The sequence below is a fragment of the Siphateles boraxobius genome, unplaced genomic scaffold, assembly GCF_051911475.1.
Source record: "Siphateles boraxobius isolate OS27281-9 unplaced genomic scaffold, OSU_SipBor_1 9, whole genome shotgun sequence".
Taxonomy (NCBI): Eukaryota; Metazoa; Chordata; class Actinopteri; order Cypriniformes; family Leuciscidae; genus Siphateles; species Siphateles boraxobius.
The window spans coordinates 6,201,690-6,229,361 of record NW_027509219.1 but is presented as its reverse complement, the minus strand read 5'-3'; the positions used below and the strand labels follow the sequence as shown (position 1 = coordinate 6,229,361).

At 39.0% G+C, this 27,672-nt stretch overlaps 1 long non-coding RNA gene across 1 annotated transcript in view; it reads right to left on the bottom strand.

The window, feature by feature from the left end:
- LOC143733052 (uncharacterized) overlaps positions 1–22,931 on the bottom strand; it is a 203,144-nt gene extending 180,213 nt beyond the window's left edge. Inside the window, exon 1 of the long non-coding RNA XR_013201241.1 lies at positions 22,719–22,931. This is a non-coding gene — a long non-coding RNA (uncharacterized LOC143733052). The remainder of the gene's footprint in view (positions 1–22,718) is intronic.
- Positions 22,932–27,672: the final 4,741 nt, after the last annotated feature.

Here is a 27,672-nt window from a genome sequence, read left to right as displayed (position 1 = left end):
ACACAGGAGTTCGTAGGCCGCCCCCTTACAGTTACAAAGATCACAGCAGTTATACGATTTCCAAGGTCTAAGCTACGTCATTGCTTACAGGATGAATGATTCTCATTGGCTATGAAATAGATAAACACAGTAATTTTCCACACATATACAGATAGACTGAAGCATACAGATAGACTGAAGCATATCTCCATCGATTATGCAGCTGAAGTTAGGCACGTCATGACCTTCCAGGTCGCAGATTTGGGTTGCTGGGCGCCAGCATGTCCAGAACAACAACTCAGTCAATGTCCAATAATGCCAGTGGTTCCTTAACCTGTTACCAAGAAGACTAACACACACACCGACACACAGCTTTTCCAAGGTTGGATTTGGCCAGGCTCTTACTATAAACAGGAGAGTCCTCTCAAAACATCAAGATAATGCGTTCTTTCTCTCAAGGATAGCTAAACTTTAGTCTAACTGGAAAGAAAGGCTTTAACAAAGAAATGGCCCCTTAAACTATTGGCTTCAATGACCCCTATATGTTTTAACACATTGAAGACCTTTCTCAAACACAAAACAAGTCCCTATTTCATTTCTGGAAGCTGTGTTAAATAAGCAAGCACTGCATTCAGATATCAAATACAGACATTAAAGAATACATGAAAAGAACATTTCAGTAATCACACTGGTAACTTATATAAATAAAGTAAAATCTCCAGAGAAGTCATTCAATTCATTTGATATTTAGAAGGAAAAATATTGATTAATACCTTAATTATAATCAATCATTACATATACATTGAAGCAGCAGTGGATTCCAATCCACCCCCTTCAGTCTTTAAATGCCAATCCCATTGCATCTTTTCCATTATCTACATGTATATTAAAATCACCAACAATTAGGACTTTATCTGCAGTCAATACTAATTCTGATAGAAAGTCAGCAAATTCTTTGATAAAATCTTTATGGTGCCCTGGTGGCCTGTAGACAGTTGCCAGCAGAATTCTCAAACTTGATTTATCGTTTACATTATATATTTTTACATTAAGCACCAACACTTCAAAAGAAATATATTTTAAACTAGATTTTTTAGTGGTTTTGAAAATATTACTATAAATTACAGCAACACCTCCCCCTTTGCCTTTCAGGCGAGGTTCATGTTTATAACAGTAATCATGAGGGGTGGACTCATTTAAAGTAATGTAATCGTCTGGTTTTAGCCAGGTTTCTGTCATACACAGCACATCTAGGTTATAATCTGAAATCATATCATTAACTATGAGTGCTTTTGAAGTAAGGGATCGAATATTCAGCTCTGCTCATCTGTATTATATCTATTTTTTATTTGTTGAATATCAATTACATTTTTAACCTTAGATCGGATTGGACGTTTTTTGGATTTCCAAATTCGGGGAACAGACACAGTCTCTATATGATGATATCTAGGTGAAAGAGCCTCTATGTGATGGGATTTATCTGACCTTGGTGACGCGAGGCCGCTAGCAGACGGTCGGTTTAGCCAGTTTGTCTGCTTCCTGACCTGATCCCCAGATTGTCATGTTTTGTCTCTAAGACTATGAGCCAAATTACTAGAGAGAAGAGCAGCACCATCCCAGGAGGGATGAATACCATCTCTTTTCAACAGGTCAGGTTTGCCCCAAAAACTTTTCCAATTGTCTATGAATTCTATATTATTTTGCGGACACCACTTAGACAGCCAGCCATTGAGTGATGACAATCTGCTAACTATCTCATCACTCCTTTGAACAGGAAGGGGGCCAGAGCAAATTACAGTGCCTGACATCGTACTTGCGAGTTCAAACACCTCTTTAATATTAATTTTGGTGATCTCCGACTGGCGGAGTCGAACATCATTAGTGCCGACGTGAATAACAATCTTAGAGAATTTACAATTAGCATTGGCCAGCACTTTTAAATTTGCTTTGATGTCAGGCGCTCTTGCTCCCGGCAAACATGTGACTATGTTGGCTGGTGTCCCTGTTTTCACGTTCCGTGTGATCGAATCACCAATTACCAGGGAACAAACAACAGAATTCTCAGTGGGTGTTTCACTGAGTGGGGCAAATCGATTTGTTGTGGTAATCGGAACGGAAGAGTGGTTTTTTGATCCGTGACTAGAGCGATCCCTCACTGTCACCCATCTGCCTGGCTGCACAGGCAATAATTCAGCCGGAACGAATCATGTAAAGAGTTCACTATGCTAGGCGCATCCAAAGTAGAATCTAAAGCTCTATCACACTTACTATCCTCAATTAAAGTTTGGATGCGTGTTTCTAATTCTGAAATCTTCTCCGTCAGCCTGACTGTTTCCTTGCATTTATCACATATTAACCCTATATTGCCGACGGGGAAGGCTATGCTAAACATGTAACATGATGTGCAGGTGACAATAACAGGACAAGACATTACTCACCGTGTTTGTTGACTGATTCTTACTCACCTGGGCTTTTTATGAACTCAGACGCGCGGGCGCGCGAGAGAAAAAAAATAAATAAATAACTGAGCGCAAGGGTGGCGCGTTAACAGGCTAGCGAGTTACTAGCGTGTTGTTCTAACAATAACGGAAGCTAGCGATGTCAGGTTAATCTGGGATGTTGTCTAAGCTGTATTTAGTAGTATAAACAACTAGAAATGGTAGTAAATGATGGTTCAAAACAGAAAGAAATACAAAGCTAATACGAGGCTTAGACGGAGCTTACAGCCTCTAAGCAAACAAAACACAGCAGGCAGCTAGGCAGACAGGAGCAATCGATCAGGATCAGGACAACATTTAATAGATGTTTTATCCTACCATTCCCCATGCATGTTTTCACTAAATTAAATTATTTAAGTGTGAGGGATTATGGGTATTCCCTCCAGCCACTGTGCTTCTCAATGCGCTGTAATAGATGCAACAATATGAAGTTCAACGTGCTTAGCCTTTTGTTAGAATATCTTTGTCCTTCAGCATACAATATAACAGGCTATATACAATCTTTATTCTAGCCAGCACAACTGCCACGTCTGTACATTCATTCTTTCCCAGTTTGTGTCAGCTAAACATCTGGTATTCAGATATGGAGGATGGAATAGCCCCCTCCTCTGAATGTTCGTTCTTTCTACAGGTCCTTCTCAAAAAATTTGCATACTGTGATAAAGTTCATTATTTTCCATAATGTAATGATAAAAATTAAACTTTCATATATTTTAGATTCATTGCACACCAACTGAAATATTTCAGGTCTTTTATTGTTTTAATACTGATGATTTTGGCATACAGCTCATGAAAACCCAAAATTCCTATCTCAAAAAATTAGCATATTTCATCCGACCAAGAAAAGATGTGTTTTTAATACAAAAAAAGTCAACCTTCAAATAATTATGTTCAGTTATGCACTCAATAATTGGTCGGGAATCCTTTTGCAGAAATGACTGCTTCAATGCGGCGTGGCATGGAGGCAATCAGCCTGTGGCACTGCTGAGGTGTTATGGAGGCCCAGGATTTTGATAGCGGCCTTAAGCTCATCCAGAGTGTTGGGTCTTGCGTCTCTCAACTTTCTCTTCACAATATCCCACAGATTCTCTATGGGGTTCAGGTCAGGAGAGTTGGCAGGCCAATAGAGCACAGTAATACCAGGGTCAGTAAACCATTTACCAGTGGTTTTGGCACTGTGAGCAGGTTAGAGTGCGGATCGGGCCGAATTTTTTTTGTCCGAGCCCCGCCCGCGTCCGACAGAGCAGTAACCGAACCCGACCCGAGCCCGACAGGCATAAAGATATTTATGTCCAAGCCCGACCCGAGACCGACAGTTAAAATCCCATTTTTTTCTCATACTAATGACACATGTGCGTTTGTTTGTGTGGAAAGCCTGCTTTTATTAAGCAACTGTAGGAAGACATTCGGAAATGTCAGCAGGATGAGTGCATCAGCGCGCACGGAGAAACAAGCGAACTTAACGCAGGCGCGCATTTACGTGTTTCGTGTCACGGCTACATAAACAAATTTCCGCACACAGGAAGACAGATGTTATGGTAATATTTTACATGCATTTTAATCACAAAAACGAACGTTTGCATCACGTGAAAGCATCAGGCACATTGGCTACCAACATAATAAGCTGTTTTAAATTTAAAATGTTCAATGCCATATCGCGCTGATGTGACCGAGCCCGACCCGAACCCGAACATAATTTCTAAATATCTGTCCGAACCCGGCCCGGCCCGTCGGGTACCGACGGGTCCCGTCGGGCTCGGGTCGGGTATCCATCCTCTAGAGCAGGTGCCAGGTCGTGCTGAAAAATGAAATCTTATCCATAAAGCTTTTCAGAAGATGGAAGCATGAAGTGCTCCAAAATCTCTTGATAGCTAGCTGCATTGACCCTGCCCTTGATAAAACACAGTGGACCAACACCAGCAGCTGACCATCACTGACTGTGGGTACTTGACACTGGACTTCAGGCATTTTGGCATTTCCTTCTCCCCAGTCTTCCTCCAGACTCTGGCACCTTGATTTCCGAAAAACATGCAAAATTTACTTTCATCCGAAAAAAAGTACTCAGGATCACTGAGCAACAGTCCAGTGCTGCTTCTCTGTAGCCCAGGTCAGGCGCTTCTGCCTCTGTTTCTGGTTCAAAAGTGGCTTGACCTGGGGAATGCGGCACCTGTAGCCCATTTCCTGCACACGCCTGTGCACGGTGGCTCTGGATGTTTCTACTCCAGACTCAGTCCACTGCTTCCGCAGGTCCCTCAAGGTCTGGAATCGGTCCTTCTCCACAATCTTCCGCAGGGTCCGGTCACTTCTTCTCGTTGTGCAGCGTTTTTTGCAACACTTTTTCCTTCCCACAGACTTCCCACTGAGGTGCATTGATACAGCACTCTGGGAACAGCCTATTTGTTCAGAAATGTCTTTGTGTCTTACCCTCTTGCTTGAGGGTGTCAATGATGGCCTTCTGGACAGCAGTCAGGTCGGCAGTCTTACCCATGATTGTGGTTTTGAGTAATGAAACCGGCTGGGAGTTTTTAAAAGCCTCAGGAATCTTTTGCAGGTGTAGAGTTAATTAGTTGATTCAGATGATTAGGTTAATAGCTCGTTTAGAGACCCTTTTCATGATATGCTAATTTTTTGAGATAGGAATTTTGGGTTTTCATGAGCTGTACGCCAAAATCATCAGTATGAAAACAATAAAAAACCTGAAATATTTCAGTTGGTGTGCAATGAATCTAAAATATATGAAAGTTTAATTTTTATCATTACATTATGGAAAATAATGAACTTTATCACAATATGCTAATTTTTTGAGAAGGACCTGTATACATTGTGTGTTTGGAAAGCTTCTAGGGTCCCCGGGATATGTTGGAAATCTAACAGGATACTGCCCATATTAAGAAAGCTGTTATATAATGTCTATATGATATCTATGATGTAATGTTTGATTTTATTGGTTAGACTTGTACTCTTTTCTTTAAGACTTTCACTATATAAACCCCAGACAAAGGATATTGGGTTGAGCTTCTACTCCAGCCGGCGCATTGTATTATCTTTTCATAATAAAAGACCAAGATTTGGGGCACTTTTCGTTTGGACCATTTCATTTCCAATTCTAACAAATTTATAGCTGCATTAAAGCAAAGTCAAACCGCCCTAAATGGAGTATAAGAATATTTACATTTTAAAAGTACATTACATTAATAAGCCTGCAATCAAGACTCTATGTAATAGCATAATAGCAATTGTAAGAAAGGTGGAATTGTTTTGCCTCAAATGGTTTTGCAGAACGGAGAATCAGTGATCAAACTGACCATGCTCAGTTGAGGGCATGTTCTACCTTCATTCCTACACATGACATTATAGGTTCTCGTTATTTAAATGTATGCATTGCTCCTACTAAATGGCTTATGTTTACGTTACTCAGTATATTTTAATTACAGCTTTTTCTACATTAGTTCAATAAACTTTTAAAAGAGTCTCTAACAAAATAAAAGTGGGATTTTTTTGTTTGTTTACAGTGCAACAGCAATGGAAGGACAAGACCTCACAAGAAACATACAAGGGCTATATATGTTCCAGTCAGGCTGAGGTGCAAATGACCAGAACAGAGGTAAAACTCGAACAGGTAGGTTTATTAGATATGGCAGGAACACATTGAATAAACAGATAAGCAGTGATTCTTGATATCGTAGGAGAAAAAAAAAATTGACTTGTATGGATAAGTAGGAGTCTTTGACTTACAGAACCGGAGGACCACACACACAGGAACAACGCTGAGATGGGGGATGGCTGGAAAATTACGTGGATGACGTTACAGCAGTAATCAAGAACATGTAAGACTGGAGAAACTGGAAGAGAACGCAACTCTGAGACAACAAAGGAAATCAACATTTGAATTTCTCTCTTGTGTTATCATGCTGAGATCACCTGAAATTCACCCAACAATCTAATGTGAATAATTGTCATACAGTATTACACATGTTTGATATCATTTGAAATGTATCAGTGCGACTGGTACAAAGGTTTCATACTCGAAGTAAACCTGTCACCTGTCACGTTACGCTAAATAGAACCCAAGCGCCGACAGTAACTTTCACAAAACACAGTTTATTTATAACTTGAAAACAAAGACCCACAATGGGGCAAACAAACAGTAACTAAGACAATAACTAGACTTGACAATAAAATGGAACTGGAACATTAACAGGGAGATCACAATACTCACAGAACCGACTGTTAACAAGACGAACCAGCACTGAGGAACAAACACCGAAAGTTTACATAGAACACATAATCACAAAGGTACAGGGGCCTGTTTCAGAAAGGAGGTTAAGTGAAAACTCTGAGTAGGTTAACCCTGAAATTAGGGAAACTCTGGGTTTTCCGTTTCAGAATGGGAGGTAAGTCAAACCTGAGAAAGCAGGGTAAGTCAAGCCCGTTTCTGAAAGAGAGGTAACTTATACTCAGAGTCAGTTACCATGGTAACTTACTCTGTGAACCCTAACCTGGTCGGGAGCAGGTTTTCTTCGGTAAACCCAGAGTTTATTTTGGTCTCCTCCCCTTTTTTAAAGAGGAAGCGGTGTTTAAACACCTCATTGATTCTTTCGGGACATTTATTCATTGCGCACATTTCAGTCACGCAGAGCGCATCAAAGGGAATGAAATGGCATGTCCTTTTATGGACGATCCTGTTGATGAAGAGGCTATATTACTTCGTAGGGAGTTACATTTACGTCGGGACAGAATTTTGAGGCCCAGAGTGGATTTTTTGTCATATCCCTATCCATTTTTATTTGAGCGGTACCGTTTTTCTTTACAGTCAATAAGATACATTCATAATCTCATCCATCCTTACATCAGAAACATCAACTATCGTGGCCGTGCTCTTACATCCGAGCAGATTCTTTGTGTTGCCTTACGTTTCTTTGCAAATGGAAGTTTTCTTTATAACATCGGGGATGCAGAACATATTAGTAAGGCTACTGTTTGCAGAGCGGTAAGGAAAGTGTGCCTCGCTCTTAAGCGCTTTCTGAGAATTTTTGTATTGTTTCCTGGGCACAAACCAGTGAGAGTCATCAAAGAGGAGTTTCACAGGATTGCAGGTCAGTGGTGTATAAATCGGTTTAAATGAGGCTTACCTGATAAATGACATTCAGTTAAGAATATCTTGCTGCGACCCCTGGAAGTAACCTAATAATTAGAATTCCCTTTAGGATTTCCGAATGTGGTTGGATGCATTGATGGCACACCTATTCCGATCATTGCACCTTCTGAAAATGAAGCGGACTATGTCAACAGGAGATCCGTCCACAGTATTAATGTGCAGGTACACTGACAGCCTACTGTTTCTAATGGTCAAAGACTAAATCACAATACTGTAACATCTCTCATCCTTTGCACTGTCAAGATCATATGTGATGCTGCATATATAATCACAATTGTGGAGGCCAAGTGGCCCGGCTCTGTTCATGACTCAAGAATGTATCGTGAGTCAACCCTGAGCAACAGGCTGGAAAGGGGTAAGTAATGTATATCCTATACACATATTTCAATGTATGCACTACACACTTACAGGGGAATTTCTATGCAGCTCTAAAGCAATGTGAACTTTCTTACAGGAGAGATTGATGGCTTTCTGCTGGGAGATAGGGGTTACCCATGCCGACCAAATCTTATTACCCCTTTCCCAGAACCTGAACCAGGCCCCCAGCAGCGCTTCAATGTGGCACACTGCAGGACGAGAGCCCGGGTGGAGATGACCATAGGCCTGTTGAAAGCACGTTTCCAGTGCCTACGTCACCTCAGGGTAACCCCTGAAAAGGCCTGCGACATTATTGTGGCATGTGTTGTTCTCCATAATATTGCCATAATTAGAGGGGAGCAACACCCTGTCCTACAATTACAAGATCCTGAGGAAGACCCCATCAACCCTGCAGATTTCCAGGATGGAAGGGTAGTCCGGGATATGATATGCCGCAATGTCTTCTCAGATTAATCATGATATCCACCACCAAAAAAAAAGAAAAAAAAAAGAAGAATAAAACACAAAATCACAGCAATTTATATGGTGACCTTAATATTTCCTACAAATGCAACCACAAAATAATTAATACAAAAAAAAATCACAGCAATTTATATGGTGTTCTTCATTTCCTGAAAAGAAAAAGATTTTAAAATAGTTTCAATACTTCTTAGAATTCACCTGTGGCCATACACTCACCTCTAGCTTTAGTTTCAGAATCTCGATTTCCAGATCTGCCTTTTGGATCTGGCGGTCCAAGTATACTAGTTCTTTGCTGTTTTTTTCAATCTATTTAATAAGAAGAAGTCTATACAACTCCTTAACTGGCAACTGAAAATACAGTAGATTAGAGTTACATCATGTAGTTCTAAAATTCAGAATTAAAATGTGGCAGTTACTGTAAATCACTGAACTGTGTTTATCTGTGCACCAGAAGTTGATGGACCTTCCTCCTGCTGTTCTTCCACACTCTGGGGGGTAGAGATAAGAATGATCATTTATAGATATAAACTTAGATTCTATAGGCTACTCCACATATAAATGTGAATGTGTAGATTGTTTGATGTGTAGACATATAATATTAACATGACCTCTGTAGGCCTCTCTGTGGCAGCAGAAACGGTTTCTTCATCCCCGTCATCCTGTGAAGATGAGCATTTCATTGAGTAGACTTTATAATACTATTTGTCATAATTGATGCTGTATTGAGTAGGCTACTTACAACTATCTGGGGTTCTGTTGGGACAGGAGGCTCCAAGAGACAGATTTTACCTTCCGAATCTGTTGGGACCAACGAAAAACCCAACCCAAAGTAATATAGATGGAAATATCACATTTAGTTTATATAAAAAATAACACATATGCAGACCTCTTACATTTTATGAAGGCACTTGAATCTTCGGGAGTGACTGGCTCTGATGAAGTCCCTCCAGGAATTCCCTCAGCCATTGGCCTTCCAGCATTCAGGCACAGGGCAATCTCCTCTGCATTTGTCAGAGGTGGTGGTGCAGGTCCTCCCCCTGTTTTACGAGCCTCTGCCTTCTTTCTGTTGGCTGAGTAGAAGTCAAATGAGAATGAACATTTAGACCTATGTCATAAATGCTGCTGCACTGCTAGACACTGAATGCTGTTTAGTCATTTAATATGTCAAATGTTTGTAAAGCCAGGTAGCTACTCTACACCTATGATATGCTCAAGGCTTACCTGATTGAAGTATGTTTTTATATTTCATTTTCAGCTGCTGCCGTGTTCTTTTGATGCCTGCAGGATTGCACCTATACATGAAAATTAAATTAGGTTTAATAAAATACTGTTCTTCCAGTTTCACCTCTGATATTATAACAGTTGGGTAAGTTACTCTAAAATTGTTCTTAATTACTAACTACAAATTACATTTTCAACAAGTCTAATTAGATTAATGTAATAATTAGGCCTACTATCTCTAGAAAGTTTTGGTCTACTTACTAGTTTGGCCTACTTACTTATTAATTACTTTCTAAATCCCAAATCAGCCTCAACCACTTGAACAATAAGGAGAGACAATAAACTGCACTTTTAATGCTTTCAAAAAAACAATATATAATTGCATGAATTATTCTTGAATTGACCAAAGTGTGTAACTAGAGGGAGAAGGTTACATTAACAATATACCTTTTAAAATTTGATATTAAATCCACTATTGTTTTTTACAGAATTTTTTTATAGTCTTTAATTTAATTACAGTATTTAGATTACTTAGTAATTCATTGCACCCAACACTGTATAACAGTAATTAAAATGTAAACTTAGGCGTTGACTCGAGCAGCTATTTTCTCCCAAGCTAACTCTCTGTCCTTCGCCGCTGCAGCCGTGTTGCTTTTTTTTTTAAATACGTGTTCAAATTCTGCATATGCTTGCATAAGCACATCCAGTTCTGCTGGTGTGAAATAGACCTCTTTTTGTCTGACGCTGTTGCCATGGTGACTCGTAATATCTGCGCTCCATCGATAATGGCTTTTTATAGTTGTGGTGCACGCGCTTAACTCAGAGTCAATCAGCTTATAGTTGATTGAACTTACTCATTTCAGCTGTTCTGAAACCGAAAACTCAGAGTTTCCCATCTCAGGGTAAGTCAACTCAGAGTTCAAGTTTTAACTCAGAGTTGGTTGAACTTCCTTATTGAAACAGGCCCCAGGTGACACGGATGAACATCAATACTAACGAGGGAACAAGGGGCGTGGTAAGGACACATGATCACAATCACAGGTTACACTGATACAACATTAACAAGGAAACGAGGTAAGACAAGACAATGCAAACACATAGCCCAAAACAACCGGCCATGTGTTTGCACTCAAAACAAGAGACAAATACATGACTAAACCAAAAGGAAATAAGGTATTTAAGAGTTAGAGATAATTCGCACACATAGGAGGGTGTGTCTTCCAGGCAAATGGTCTCCTGCTCTCAGAAGGTGTAAACTCAATTTAAATTCCCATTGTTAACAAATGGTTCCCTGTAAATCAACTTCAATTAATTCACAGTGATTAATGTGAATTCCCACTGTGAACTCATGTTTACATTTGAAAAGAGGTTTCTACCTTGGTCTGTCTATATAATGAACTGTAACAAGAGGCTGGCGCGATTCTGTAACCCAAACTAGCCTGTGATGCGAAGTGTAAGCAAAGCACTTTGCATCATGTATTTTATAATGTTAAGGTATTGCATGTTCTCTCTTTATTCCAGAGCATTTGATGTTTGTATCTATTATCTTTGAACTGATAATGCAATTTGCATGATACATTTACCTGACATAATAAATTGTAAACATTTGATTTTATTCTAATCGACTCTGACATTATTTTCAGTAAAGAGTTAAAAAGAATAGACAAACATTCGCTCACACTTAATTAGGGCTGGGCGATAATTCGATCGCGATACGGGATCGCGATAAAATTTTGAACGATATCGATAATATGCTTGGGACATATTATTGGATATCACATGAAAAAGTAAGTGCAACAACAACAGTATCAGAGTCTGCCGTATGCCAGTAGGACACGCCCACTTCTCAGCGAGAGGCTACAGTAAACAGGAGACTGAGAGAGAGGGAGAAAAATTTGGTAAAAGGTGAAAAAATGAGCGAAACTGAAGTTGGAGACAGCAAAATAATGCCGAACGTGAAGGCGACACCACTACATCACTCGAGACCGAAGACATTGTTGAAAAAAAAGGTAACACGACGTCATTTGTGTGGACGTGGTTTGGATATGGCAAAAACGACCAGGAACAGGCGAAGCCGGTCTATATGCCGGCGGTTGGTACCAGCCAGGACGGGGAATACAACCAATCTTTTCCATCACCTGAGACGGCACCACCCCAGTAATTACTCTGAGAGTATGACTCTGCGGGCTCAAGCTGGCACGACACCTCACACACAGCCAAGCAAGACCACTATGTCGCCTGTTAGCATCGCTAGCGGGAGCGGCTGTGTTAAACAAAAATACATCCAGTCATGCTTTGCAGCCAAAAAAATCAAAGAGGAGCAAAAATATATAACGAGCGCTATTACTTATTGCCTCGCTGAATGTTTCAGTAAGTAAAAGTTTGTATTATTGTATAAAGGGAGATGAGATGACTCATGTTAGCAATTACAAATGAATACAACCTTTTATTTTTGCATTTTTCAATACCTCCAAAAAATCTCTGGGAGGTAAACCAGTATAATAGTATTATAGTTTTTGCATTTATTTTGTCTTTGTTTAGCACTTAAATGTGTCAGAGGGTGTGACCCACATGTTTACTTAGTTGGGTTTTGTGCTGCCTCTACAAATATTTGAGATTATTATTATTTAATAATTGTGTTTTAAGTTGTTTAAATAAGTTGTTGTTTACAAAATCAAAAAATGTAAAATATATTGAAAAGTGACCACTGACCAGTCACTTACTAGTTTGCACTTGTTTGAAAGCATATAAAACTGTATGAGTGAAAGAGCGCTGCTCTGAATTTTATTTTGCCAGTTGTGGGCCCTGCTGCTCTCTTGACCAATGGAAAGATTCATACAATGTGGGAGTGTAATGTGAATCCTTTGTCTGCCCGAAGACCTTAACAAAAATATTTTGTGCTCATTTATGTTATTAAACTTTATTCTTAAGTTTCAGTGAATCTCTTATTTTTTCAAGCTTCAGGAAATCCCTTACACTGGCAGCATCTGCAAAAACTATATATCGTGATAAGAATCGAGATCGATCAATATGGAAAAACATATCGTGATAAAAAAAATGTCCATATCGCCCAGCCCTACACTTAATGATGCACAACTATCATTAAAACTTTTTTTATTCATGGAGCCAGATGAAATAACGAGTTAATGAGAAAATGTGCCACGCGGTAGTGCAGAGACCTTCACCCGCTGATCGGAAAACCTCCTTTGGGCCGATTGAGCCGGGCTTACAAACATAAAGCAGGTAAGTAGCAGGATAAGCAGTCTGTAGCATCAGATGAGGTCAGACCAATGACTGAGGGAGTGTGTGTGCTCTATATAAGCTGAGTCCCACTCCCAATTCAGAGGCTGCATCCTTGAAAGGCCATATTCTAAGGCCGATTGAGTCATCACTGCGCAACAAAGGCTGTCCCAATTTGAAGGCTCCTTCAAATACGACCTCCTTTCCTGTGAAACGATGGATCCTTCACGGCCTTGCCTACCTCAGAATTCGTTGCACGCCAGTGACAACAGGATTTTTTTTTTGAGAAGTTGCTGAATGACACTTTTAAACTCAAGTATTGGGTTTCAACTTACTCAAATATCCAATAATAAAATTTTAAAAACAATTCAGTTTCATACAGTTTAATACAACTTTCAAAAAAGTCCAGTACAAACGTTACTGTCACTCATCAATGGCAGCTGTCAAAGTTGCTAGGCGACAAGAACAATCCTAGACCATCTCATTTAACTACGCTTATTCTACGGTACTTCCACTGGTGCCTGCGACATCGAGCCTGACCTTTCAACGTGATGACGTAGTTCCCGACGCGTTGCAGATCAGCTCAATCCGAACAATTGTAGTAAAAAAGTATATATGTATATTTTTTTTGAAAATGACCCATCGTTTCGCTCGATAAGACCCTCCTCCTCAGCTGCGATCGTGCACAGTCCGTTAAAGCACTTCAAAGACCTTTGAAACTGTATTGATTTGGACTTCAAAATGTTGGTTGTCATTGAAGACCATTATTCGAAGAAAAATACAGAAATGATTTCCAAAAAAAATGTATTTATCTTTCACTGAGGATGGCATTGGGGTGAGTAAATTATTAGGAAATATTCCATTTTGAGGTGAACTAATCCTTTAAGTGCTGACTGACGAGGGACTGAAGTGCTGTGAACTAAGGACTACAATGATGTGAACCCAAAATGGCCACCCTGAACCTCTGAATCAGCCAATAGTGAGCCTGCAAGGGTGAGGTCACAGCAGCATGACACAATTCATTCATTATTTGACATTACATTAAAATAAGACATTACAATTATTTCAATATTTATATGTATTTAAAAAAAAAAAATTTTGCTTTGTGCAAAAATATTACAAATAAGTACATGCATTTATTTCACAAAATTTTAATTGAGTTTCAACATGAATTAAATGGACAAATGTGATGCTATTTAAGTAATTAAGCTGATGAATCACATCATTCTAAATTGCACTCACAGCTGTATATAAAGGAAAGACAAAAGTTGCAAACTGTTAAAAAATTGATGCAAAAAGAAAACTAAACTGGTCCAAGGAAGAAAATCTTCTTCTCGTGCAGTCCTTAAATGGAAGGACGTGATAAGAGGAAAATTCAGTCCGACTTTAACAAGCAACAAAAGAAAAAATGCATGGCAACAGATTGTACTGACAGTAAATGCAGCATTTCCTCGGACAAGACGTTCAGAAGAGGATTGTGAGAAAAGGTGGTACAATGTGTTGACAACAACACGCAAAGGAAATTGCAGCATATAAAGAAAGCATGCGAGACAATGGTACATTTTATTTTAGCTTATTAAACCCTTTTATATTAAATTTTTATCTCCCTGTGGTCAGCAGTTGAGTTCTTGTCAAACAGGTGGTGGCCCTCCATTTAAACCTCTGTCTGAGATTGGGAAAATAGTAGAGGAGAGACTTGGAACGGCCAATCCCTCTATTTGTGGCATTCCAGATGCCCCAGACCCGGCACTTCTCAAATTGAAGGCGTTACAAAGACGGTAAGAAGAAAATTATGCATGTAATAATGTATGCGTGTAAAGATGTGCCTTTTTAATAAATTGATAGTATTTTAATCACCACATTGTATTGAATAAACATGTTTGCACTGTTTAATATTTTCTGCATGTGAATGTAGTTGTATAATGCTGTAGTGGATAATGTTGGAACCGGTCCAGCAGATGCATCTTCTCCTGTATCATCTCAGGACATCTCCCTGTGTCCTCCAGATGAGCCTTCTGCCTCACAAGACACTGGGTTTGCACAGGGCGCAGCCACTGAGGACGACATTGAGTCTCTTAAAAGAGAAAAACTCTAATTGCAAACTAAGTTGCTGGAAATTCAAAATGAATATTACGCACTAAAACTGAAAAGAATTAAGAACACTCAATGATTGTACATATGCTTTGTGTAAAAAAAATTGTGTACGGAAAAATTTGTTCGTTGTTACTTATTGTCTACAAGTTTGTGAGTAAAAAATGTGAGTTAGCAAAGCAGTCCCTTAGTGATGCTCTCCCTGAAATGCTTTGTAATTTGTGTTTGGTGGTATTGTCATCATTCTCATCATAATCATGATAACCGTCATCATCACCATGATCGTCATTGTCATCGTCATCATCATCAAGCAATGGGAGGTTATGAGCTTTGCAAATATTGTGCAAAATGCCACAAGCCATAATAATGCGACCAGCACACTCAGGTGAATGTCTAGGAATAAGAGTAAAATTACGTCATTCTAGAATTGTGACAGACTTGAGACTAAAATTTTACTCTGAGTAGCTTTATACATACGGGCGCTGGTCTTTAACCTAGTGACACCTCTTTGACTTTGTTACGAAAGGCAGAGGGCATAATTATACCTTTGTTTGTCAAAATTATAAGGCAGCATTGCATGTAACCTTCACAGACAATGCAATTTCATATAATTATCCAAAATGGTATAGATAGTCTATACAGGGGTCCAGGTTTGGCTGGTAAACATGGGCCTTCTTGCGGTGATGGATAGATGCCATTACTGCAGTTCAAAACACAACATTTCAAAACACATGCAGTCAAAAATTAGCTATGTATGTTCTGACAAAAATTTTATTTTATTTTTTTGCCAGCAAACTATTCCTGATATTTTATCATACTATTGTAGTTATTTTACAAGTGCTCAGTTTTGTTTTGTAGATCTTTTAAAAGTGTGGGATCTGACTATTTTTCCATGTTACATCATAGCTTTTTTGTATTAAGTTTCTACCTATAATTATGCGGTAACGCTTTAGATTACAGCCTGGAAAGTACTGCGTAATTAAGAAGAATTTACAGTGTAACTTCTGGTAATTATAGTGTACCTTTAAGTACTTACATTTAAGTATAAGGGAACAATATGTAAAGTTTGGGGACAACCAGGAGAACTAAAAAATGATTTATACTGTAAGTATTATATAACTAAGGGGAACTTATTCTACTATTATGAAATAACAATCTTACATTTGGGAGCAATTTAGCGAGAACATACACTGCGTACCTTTTTAATGGTGAACATATTGTATAGGCTTTTTAAAAATTACAGGGTACATATCTATGCATTTAAACAGTTGGTTTTTTGTTTGTTTGTTTTTATAGCAAAAGTGCAGATGTTAAAGTTTGGGCTTACATGTTTCAAGGGAAAAGTAAAGTTAAAACTATTGCAATTTTTTTAAATACTAGGAAATATACTTTTGTTCCATGTAGTTACAGGTTAAGTGGTGCTTGTTACCCTACTGTTTTATGTAGTTACAGGGTAAGTGTGACATTGCGGGCCGTAAATTAAAGTGGTGTTTGTTACCCTGATGCTCCACCTTTTAGGAACAGATGAGCTTGCATTATAAGTGTTCTGAATAAAGTTGTTTTTCAAATAAAGTTTTCCGATTCAATGATATAAGATTGTGTATTTATTTTAATAATATACATTATTACAAAAAGGTACGCAGTGTATGTTCTCGCTAAATTGCTCCCAAATGTAAGATTTTTGTATTATAATAGTAGAATAAGTTCCCCTTAGTTTAATAATACTTACAGTATAAATAATATTTTAATTCTCCTGGTTGTTACCCCTTTATTTCCCAAACTTTACATAATGTTCCCTTATACTTACATGTAAGTACTTTATAGTTACACTATAATCACCAAAAGCTACACTGTAAAATCGCTTCAACTACGCAGTACTTTCCGGGCTGTAATCTAAAGCGATACCAAATATGCTTGTGTATTCCTCATTCTGAACTATAATAATTAACTCTGCATTGTATGTATGTATCTGTATGTGTTTTAATGTTTATTATGGTGTCAAGAATTAGCTGCCTTTATTGTTAGCTACATTACTCCGAAGTGTACTTCACTGAGGTGGCAATAATGAACATAGCTGTCCACATCACATGGCCCCTTTGGCATGTGTATACGTGTGGTTTCTGTGGATTGAGCTTCTCAGTGGTGATTATGCAACTGTATCTGGCTTTGTGCCATACACACATACTCTTGGTGGCCTAAATCTGTTGTTTCTCCTGTGAGGCTGTAAATACCTACTTGTCATTACACTGATGTGACTGTCATGATTCTGCCATCATGTCCTTGATTTTTCCTAGTTTAATGGGAATTTAACCCGTCTTGTAGGGGAAAATATATTAGTGCTGCCACGGAAGACTGAATAACGAAAAGATCTTAGGGACCGTTCGGTATTTATGGAAAGGGCCACCGGAGGAAAATAGGGGAGGGTCATGTCTTTTTATTCTTTGTTGAGGGGAGGGTCATTCAACTTTTTTTAGTCTGGGGGGGGGGGGGGGGGGGGGGGGTCACCCAACTTTTGTATTCATGAAAACAGCAACATTTCAAAGTGGCTTGTTTGGTGCATATTTTTTCCATCTAGCTTTATGTAGCTCTCTCGGTCTCTGTCCCCCATCGCTATCAGATGGGTCTGACCCAACAAAAATCCAGTTTGGCGCTGTCTGACAGTGCGCGCTCTTCAGTACGTGCTCAGAGAAAGTGCATCATACACGCCAATTAAATGTTTACCCGGCATAGCTTTAAAGCACGAGCAAATAATGAACTTTTGTGATTGCGAATAAGTGCAGTGTCCTGTGAGTGTAACTCTACCGCGGCATTAACATGTGATATGAATGTACATTGAGTGTATTGGGACTGGGACTGAGGCCAGAACTGCAGCTGATACCATATTTTAGTTTCCATTCTTATTGGGTTTCCACAACAATATTAGTGAGTAAATCTACTGAAATTGTCACCATAACAGTGGAGTGTGATGTGTTAGACATAGAGCTACCACATTTTTAAATTAGGCTACTATTATAATTATTTGAAGTTAACATAGGCTAATACAATACGCAGACCTACACCAAAAAACTAGTTGAGGATAAATTCTTTAAAATTGGGCAATTCCAGCGTTATGGATGTGACATTTGCAGTCAAAACTTGAAATATAAATGATCAGAAAATGCATTTAATACTGAAACGTCTGTTCATATATCCATACCCCCTTAATAAAGGAGTCAAGACATTAGACAAATATCAGTCTACACATGCGTTTTATATTTAATATGAGCGAAATACACATGTGACGTGACACAACAAATCTTTAACTTTTAGGTGGCAAAATATTTTTTAATAATTCTATGAATTACATTGCGCAAAACAAAAGTAGGCTAATAACCGGATGAAGAAGGGTCTGCCTCCACAGAACATAAAATATTATTTTTTATTTTATTTTTCGTGTTCGCATTTATGAGGAAAAAAACAATGTTGCGGACGTGACAGTTCTCCGTTACGGACATGACCGCTCTGAAAGCGACTTTAAAACTTTCACAGAGACTTCAGAAGGCACAAAGCCTTTCTTTAAAGTAAATTTCGTTTATTATTAATAATATCTTATTGAAGCCGACACACTGACACAGAAAAACCTTGTTTATTAATAAACAATTAAAATCTCTCCTTGCTATATTTGACATATTCATAATCTTTACTTTTGCCGGTTCTTTGTGGCAGCTTTTAGATACTTTATTGGGAGCTCCACGGTCACCCTCGTTACATGAACGCGTCACCACTGCATCAGCACCGAAAACATGATTTTTTTTTTTTAAATCTAAAATAAAAATTCATGATACGAACCGAATTGTAGGTTTGGTCTATCGTTACAGCCTTAGTAAGATGAGAAAGCAGGAGTTTGTCATGGTTGTAAACAAAAACAATGGCTATCTGAACATCTTTGCCAAGCGCAAACAAGTAGCCTACGTAATCAATAAATTATCAGGGAGGGTCATGCCTTTTTTCACAATCATTTTGGAGGGTCATAGAAAAATTAATTACTGGCGAAGGGAGGGTCAAGTCTTTTTTGACTACAGATCTCAAAACTCCTCCGGTGGCCCCTTAAATAAATAACGAACAGTCCCTTAGTCCACGCTTTGGTGCCTTTAATCTCGCTGCACTAAATGTGTGTATGTTATGTTCTACTTTATTGGGATGTACAGACCGACGAGAGAAGGCTTCAGCTTAAGTAATGTCACTGGCTTCCTGAAGTAAAAGTAAAATGGGTTATATACCCTTCCCCCCTCTGGTCTAATAAAGTAGCTGAGACGCCCCTACTCCTTGACAGCTCTAAACAAAAGATACAATGAAGTAAGTACGAAATCAAACAAATATTTTATTCTTTGTGTGTTCCTTTACCCTCACTCTCAATCACTTTTAATGTAAAAGCTCTAAACTTTTCACTTGTACCAAAGATAAACCTCACTCCAAAATAAAATACAAAACAAAAACCTTATGTAAACACCACTTAGGATGAGTTCTCAATTTTCAAATGGTCAGCTTCAAATGATCAACCAATCACATTGGGAAAAAAACACCAATATACACAATGCAATTTCACATCTGGAAAAGCACTTACGTAAAATGTCCTTGGACTGTGCTCACTCAGTTCACCTTAGGTTCTGTGATTCAACAGAACTCTCACAGTTCCTCGGATCAAAAATATATATATATAAAAAATAATAGATTGTGAAATATTGAGAGGAGTTGTCTTGACGTAGCGTGCGTTGAAATTATCTTGAGATTTCGTAGCAATATCACTCAAGCTCAATGAAATGTCCCAAAAAATAAATAAATGAATGAATCAAAAATGAGTCGAAAAACGAATGAATCAAACTGAGATGAATGAAAGATGAAATGCATCACAGGAATGTAACAAACTGAGATACCCCACAGAGATGTGTCAACCTGAGATGTCGTTGGATGGCAGGGTAACACAAATAGTCTAATCTCAAATCTCCTCCGTAAATAACTATGTTCAGCACCAACGAGTAGTATGAAGCAGCAGACTCGGAGCCTGCTGCATCTACAATCCCCCACCCAGAGTCCCGCATTCTCAGACCCCTCGTTTTTCGAGACAGCGCCTCCTATCAAATTGGATCGGATAAACACATGGATAAACAGGGAATGTCGGTATCGTCAATTTTATTCAATGATTTCTTTTTTAATCAAACTACTTTATAGCTCATCGATACACCAACATATGAACACTCTATTTAATATTTCTAATGATAGTTTGTAACAAAATTTGAGCCGTTAATGTATGTTTTTTCGCCTTTTTCCCCTAAAATATTTTGATAGCTAACGTTAGCCTTTAACCTTGGACTTTTTGTAGACAAGCCATTGTAAAAAAAAAAATGATTAAAATTAGTTGACATTAAAGTAGACCAATTAAATACATTAAGTGTGTTAATATCAAAGAATTTCATCATTAATTATTTAATTAGATTTACCTTTTTTTAAATTATCGGACCTTTTCTCCTAAAACTATAAATTGAATTAATTAATGCCGGAGTAATTATTTTACTTTATATAATTTATGTAGACTACTTAAAATGGATCAATATTAATTTAACTGTGATATGATGTTGTTGCCAGCCATTTACAACTCATAGGCTACAGTTGCCTAATAATCAAATTTGCTATGCCTTCACTATGTATTAACCAGTCTGTGGTATTAACATGTGAGCTAGAATGTGTCATTTGGCCTTTTTTGGGGGTTCCTTGTTTTAATTTGTACTATTGACTGAAATTTGACTATGGGCTCTGTGGGGTGGTCTTAAATTTTGAATTTGAGTTTGACTCTCTCTTTTTTTTGAAGATGGATATAACAATTCAAACGGGGGATTCACTTCCAGAAAGGCGCGGATTTATGGGGGGGCCTGGGTGGGCACGTGCCCACCCAGATTGACAGGTGGCCCACCCAATCAGATTAATAAAAACGAAATTTTTAATTTGAATAATAATAATAATAATAATAATAATAATAATGAATTAAGTTTGGCCATTTACGGCCGACGAACACTTTATATGATATATGACAAGCCTGAGCGCGTCCATCTCTGGCTCAGCGCCAGCCAACGCGCGAACGCACAGTTTGAATCTGGCAGTTATGTCATGTCACTGTACATATTTTGTCCAGACTTTGACACCCTTGCAAGGAGAGGGGACGAGGCTCATTGTTCACATGAACACCGTGTCTTGGAAACACAAAGACGGCCCGTTCACATATCGCGTTTGTTATTTCAGATGTAGGCCTACGCGCTAATAATGGAAGCGACGCGGTCGTGAAAGACATGGTCAGGTATCTGATTGACTCGTCAAACGCATGCGTTTCGACTGCCAAGGGACTCGCGATTTGTCATAAAAGCGCGCGTTCTTAACGTGCGCTTTGTGGTCACGGAAAATGCGCGTCAGAAACGCGTTGTAATTCCGGTAACACTTTACAATTAAGTTTCATACATTATTTATTTATTTTTTTAATGCAAAAACCACAAATTTCTGGCGCGCGTTTTCCGTGACCACAAAGTGCACGCTAAGAACGCGCGCTTTTATGGCAAATCGCGCGTCCCGCATGCTTTATGAATACTTTAGCTTGCCATCAGTGTTGCCAGTCTCTCTGACCCAGAATCATTTTGCAGACTCACCTGCCTGCACGCAAGCACGTAGCCTATAGCCTACACACACACACACACACAGGCACCCCACATGTCGCCCGGCTGCACGTCAACACTACTCCATCTAATCCATCCTACATGTTGGGATAAATAGCTGTATTCTTCACGTTTACGTCGTGTACGATAATGTTCTTCCAAATAGATCATTTTGAACTTCTGGTACGATAATTGGACATTTCCAATCTGGCAACACTGCTTGCAGTTGCCATACGCATGTGGTGCAGGCTGCAGCGCGTTCGTTTTTCCAGGCGCGCCTATATGTCGCGGCGAGATGAAAAACATCTCAACTTTTCAGAGAGTGCCGCAAGGTCATTTGACAAAAACCAACCGGTCAGCATCGGTCTTTCCGTATTAACAACTTCGAAAGCTCGGCCGAACAGCTGATCATAGCTGTACAGTGCGGTTTTTATTTCTCATCTCCATAAATATAGCCTACTAAACCCTAGATTCAGGCCCACCTCGACTTAATCCAGGCCCACCCATCTATCACGTTCTGCATCCGCCACTGCTTCCAGAAATACAGAAATGTAATAAATGCTGCAGTGATTTTCACTGCCCATTCTGTGCCCCGATATATTTCAAACCAACAAAGTTGTCCAAAGTTCAGAAACATGTTAAGGGACACTTCAACAGGGACAGTGCAACATGAAGGTAACATTAGCAAACATCTTTTTTTTTGCTTTTTGAAAGATCATAAGACTGTGTGTGACAGTGCAGTTGTATGCTGTTGTATTCCAGGGTACACCATGCATCGATGCGGTCGCCCCTGCCGAACCCAGCAACGTTATCATTGCTTGTACTGTCATTCCACAATTTTAAGAAAGCCAGATTTTATCACACATTTAGGATCCTGCAATTACAAGCATGTTAAGAGAGCAAGTGCCACTGATGCCTGTAACAGCACACCCACTGCTGTGGCAACCTACTGCCATTGCTGTTCCAGCTACCACAGCCATCGCTGCCACGTCTGTGCCATCTACATTGTGCCACCAACTGTTATGCCGCCCTTTGCTGCCATCTCTGTGCCGCCCAGCACTGTGGCTCCCATCTCTGTGCCTCCCACTGCTACGCCATCCACCACAGCCATCGCTGCCACCTCTGTGCCATCTATCATTGTGCCACCAACTGTTATGCCGCCCTTTGCTGCCATCTCTGTGCCGCCCAGCACTGTGGCTCCCATCTCTGTGCCTCCCACTGCTGCGCCATCCACCATAGCCATCGCTGCCACCTCTGTGCCAACCACCTCTGCCATTGTCAGGCCAGTCACAAAAACTGGCATCCGTGTGGGTCCAAAAGTATTGCAGAAATGCCCCAAATGTAATTTAACATTTACACATTTTTTTTAAAAAGGCACATTGAACGAAGACACACAGCAAAAATGATGGACATTTCATCCTCATCCCATCTCAAAAGTGAATGCATAGATCCCCAGAATGGACTGTATGCAGTCCACAAAAGTATTCATGGGGCTTCTACTCCACTCCATGTTCAAATTAAAATATGGGGGGAACAACAACATGTTTCTTGTGAATTTAGTGAGTGCCAAGCTAATATGGAGTTGGCATGGAGAAGTGGACTGCAGTCATACCAGTGTGTACACCTCCGGTCAGTTTCATACTGCAAAACCTTTTTAACTTCACCCTCACTCAGAGAAGATAGTCTTAAAGAAATGGTGAAAAGCAAGTGGTTTGGGAAGGACAAAATTAAACTGTCTGTTGATCGTCAAACCCTAGCCAAAGAAAATAATGCACCACTTTCAGTTCTGTCAAAGATTGGAGCCCCTCCATCTAAAAAATTTATATCGGTTCATGAGCCAACTATTTCATATTACAGCAGACTAGGCAGAGTCATGGTGTCTTATGATACAAAAAAAAATTCATGGCACTGTCCTTGTGCAAAAACACAGAGATCATGCACGCATAAATACATCGCAAAATGACACTTATTCCAAACCAATGCAGAACTCTTTCGGAAGGTCCGGAGCACTGAAAGGAGCGCTGAGGAGTTTCAGGTAACAGCAATGGAGGAGAGTGATGTGGGTGAAAACACTTAAGGCCTCATTATGCTTCTGTGTCAACTCCACGGCGTAGCTACGCAGTCACTCCTACGGCGTCGTTGCCGTTTTATAGTTCTGCGTCAGGTTGAGCTGCATCGCGGTGCATCTGACCAATCACAGCCCTTGTGGTCTGCGTCGCCTCGACGCATAGTTACAATTTTTTGGAGGTGCACGTCGAGCTACGGCGGAGGGGTTTGCGGCGACGCAGAGGGGTCTGCGGGGGTACGCCGTCGATTCGACGCAGAAGCATAAAACAGGCTTTACCCACCAGAGGATGCTCCAGCAATACAAGGCATGGTACAATACATATTAATGAACAAAAAGATACCTTCTACTATTCCCAACCATTTGAGACTTTCTTCAGTGGATAAGGAATTTCCACGACACCTAATTCCTGAGCAGACATTGTGCTACCACTGTCCAAACCGCATGGTCCTCAGCGACCCGATCTGCATTACTCAAAAGGCTAAAATTCTTACAACCTCAGGAATTGTCCAAGGTGGATTATTATTTATATTTATGGTTGTGATTTTGTAATTCTGATAATGTTGTGTTTTGAACTGAACCACTCCTTTTTTTTATATCTTTTGTGTCTGCAGATATTTCTACATACTACAAATACTGTCCTCAGTGTGGAGCACTGTACCGGTACCAAGAGTGGAGTGAAGGTCTACATAATTTCAATGACCATGTCCTTCTTGATCTACCTCTCTGCCTCACTATTAGAAACCTGTTGCAGGTGATGCTTATATTTTTTCTTTATTCTTTAAAGTTGTTTTATTATTTTAATGAATAGCAGTAATTAAGAGTGCCATTTCTATATCATAGGTCCACACTGCAGTCAGCAGAATAGTTGACTATTTGGAGTTAACTACAGGTGTCCAGTTCCCCTCAGCCGATACAGTTTTGCATGGTTATCTTCATTTTGAAGCTCTAACAGACCATGAATATCAGTATTTTTGCGTGACCTGTGGTGACCATCCACCTGTGGTCATAATGGACCTTCACAAGAAGGCATCTTTTCAGCTGTCAGGTAAAAAACCCTTTTAGTTTACGGATTGCACAAAGGTAGACCATGGTTTATTCAAATTTGTCTTCATTTCCTTTAGTGAGTGACCTTGCACAACCTCCAGAAGATTTTAATGGAGATGTGGATTCAGAACAGTTTTCGAAGGCACTGACAGAGGAAAGAATTGCCCGTGGATTTGTTTCAAGTAAGAAAGCAAATCCACCAGCAATTATTAAATGTTACACCTATGTAGATTTGTATTTACTAAGATAAGACAAAAGGTAAAATGCTGATTTCTACGATATACTGACATGTTTTGTTTCCAAAAAGGTCAAAAAAACAGTCCATTCAGTGTTCCTCCAAGTTTTCACTTTTGGGCACCCTGGATAGGGTGAAATACACGGCGCTCGAGACTGTGTTCTTAACACAGAATTTGAGAAGATCCGTCCAGCAAAAGGAGCAGAGGTCTCTGAATTAACTGTCTCAGAGGATCGTCTGAGAGATGAGCTCTTCAAACAGAAGGTAAAATCTCTATTCAATGTTGTCATTACTTTATGTTGTTTTCCTATTAAGGGGTTAAGGGATTCACTGACACACATTTTCTTTAATAGGTGCAGGTGATTAGAAATTTATGCAGAGAGTGTGGTTTGGATGCCACTTAGGGCTGTGCAATTAATCGAATTTCGATTTCAATTTCGATTTTGGCTCCCAACGATCTCCAAAATAGTACAATCGACTAAAAACGATTATTTTGTCCTGTGTTCTGAATGACTCACGCACGCGCACATCCGCCTCTCCCGAAGCCATAAACTCTCTCAGCCTATACAGTCATAAACTGCAAGCACAATAAACTTCACAATAACAATTGGCTAATTTAATATAGACTGGAGTGAGACCATAGACGTATGTCGAGCTGTCGCAGATCTCTCATCGATCACTGTAGCGCCTCAGTTAAAGCGAACGGCAGCGCGAGCGCACATGAACTGATCATCTGTTCCGCTTTACAGCACGAAACAAATCGAGAATGAACACAGGGAGCGACATCAACACTTGTCTGCTTGTCCGGGAAAAGGGGATTTTTAAGTTTCAAGTAAAAGAGTTTTACTTGCCCGACCGATCGAAACGCGAGATGGTTTTGATCTTATACAGTCAGTGTAAACAGAGATCGGTAACGGATAGTTTCTGGAAGCTGCGCTGCCTGTCTATTTGTGAGGGAGACATTAGTGGAGAAATCAAAAACAAATGAGCCTAACAGCTCACACAAAAACTCACAGAAGAAACATAATGAGGTAGAAATGTTGAGTTTTTTTTTAACATATGTAGTTAAGTAACATAACACGACTAAGGGCTATTCTATATCACGATTGCAAATGTTACATTGAATTTATAGTTTCGTAAACAAGTAGCAGCTAGCCTAGTTTATACTTAGTAACTTACATTTTAGATGCAATATTGACTGTTTTTGTTCTATTTCACAGACGAAAATTGTTACAAAAGAAAAGCATCTCTAAGCGCTGTGTTTTGTTACTGAATTATTCATTATTTTGAACGAATCGTTTTAATGAATGAGTCAATGATTCATTTATTAAGACGGTCACTTGTCGCCACCTATTGTTTAAAGGTATCATTGATTTTATTTTTTATTTTATTATTTGTTTTAATCTCATAATATTTTTACAGTTGTAATTTTGCAGTGTAAATTAATTGAATGGATACCAGCCCTTTTTATTACAACTGAATTTGATCAAATGTAAGAATTTGACATAACACATATATTTAGTAAGATTTAATAAATTGTCCTTTATGAAGGCAAAAAACACCCTGGTGACCCCCTACAACAAATTAATTTGTAAACATGTCACCTTTTTCACCACTTGTGAGTTTGCAGGTCTGTTTAATAGTTCAAAAAGTACAATAAATGTTCACATTTAGATTTTTTTTAAGAGTTGTTGAAAGGTGTCTTTTAATAAATGCAACACGTTCCCAAAGTCATGTAAAATAATCGTGTTACATAATCGTGATTTCAATACTGACCAAAATAATCGTGATTATGATTTTTTCCATAATCGAGCAGCCCTAATGCCACTGGATCTCGAACTGACCTCCTTTTAAGACTTTCGCAAGAAATGAAGTCACGAGAGGCATATGACCACATTTTTCAGCAGGCGTGGTGTATGTGATAAATAAATAGCTAAATACTGCACTTCATTATTTTGAGTTCAACGTACGTTTATTAATACAGGAGTAGAGAATATTTGGGTGGAGTTCGTTACCTCTAGGGGAGTCTGGGGGCATGCCCCCCCAGGAAGAAAATTTTGTACATTTTAAAGATAAATTCATTAATCTGGTGCACATTGAGTCACCCGAATCTGCTGTTAAAAATAATCCAACCCCCCAAACATATGATATTCTTTGATTTAGATCTGCATCTGATCATCATTACAATTTTTCAAATTCTCAATGTTAAGCATGATAATATGGTAAAATATCACACTGAAGTAGGCTGATTTAAAATTAACATTTATTTAAATTAAAAGTTATTCTTTGGCCAAATTTACATTTCCTTAATATCCTAAACAGAGGCTTTTTACTCCCTTCAAAGTTAAATTGTCAATGTTTCATTACATCACTGTTGGCAAACACTCTTATCAGAATACATTTTTTACCTTTAAAATAGGGCATTTTTCCCTCTAATTTTATGTAGCCTATGCTCCATCTTTCTTTTAAACTATTCCTTAATTTGATCAATACATTAAATCAGAATAATAAGACAGTAGGCTGTTACCAATCAAATTAAATAATTTACATTGAAAAATTACAACTGTAGTAAATTCCCTGATATGTTTTCCTTGATGGATTTTCTCTAAAGAGAATTACGT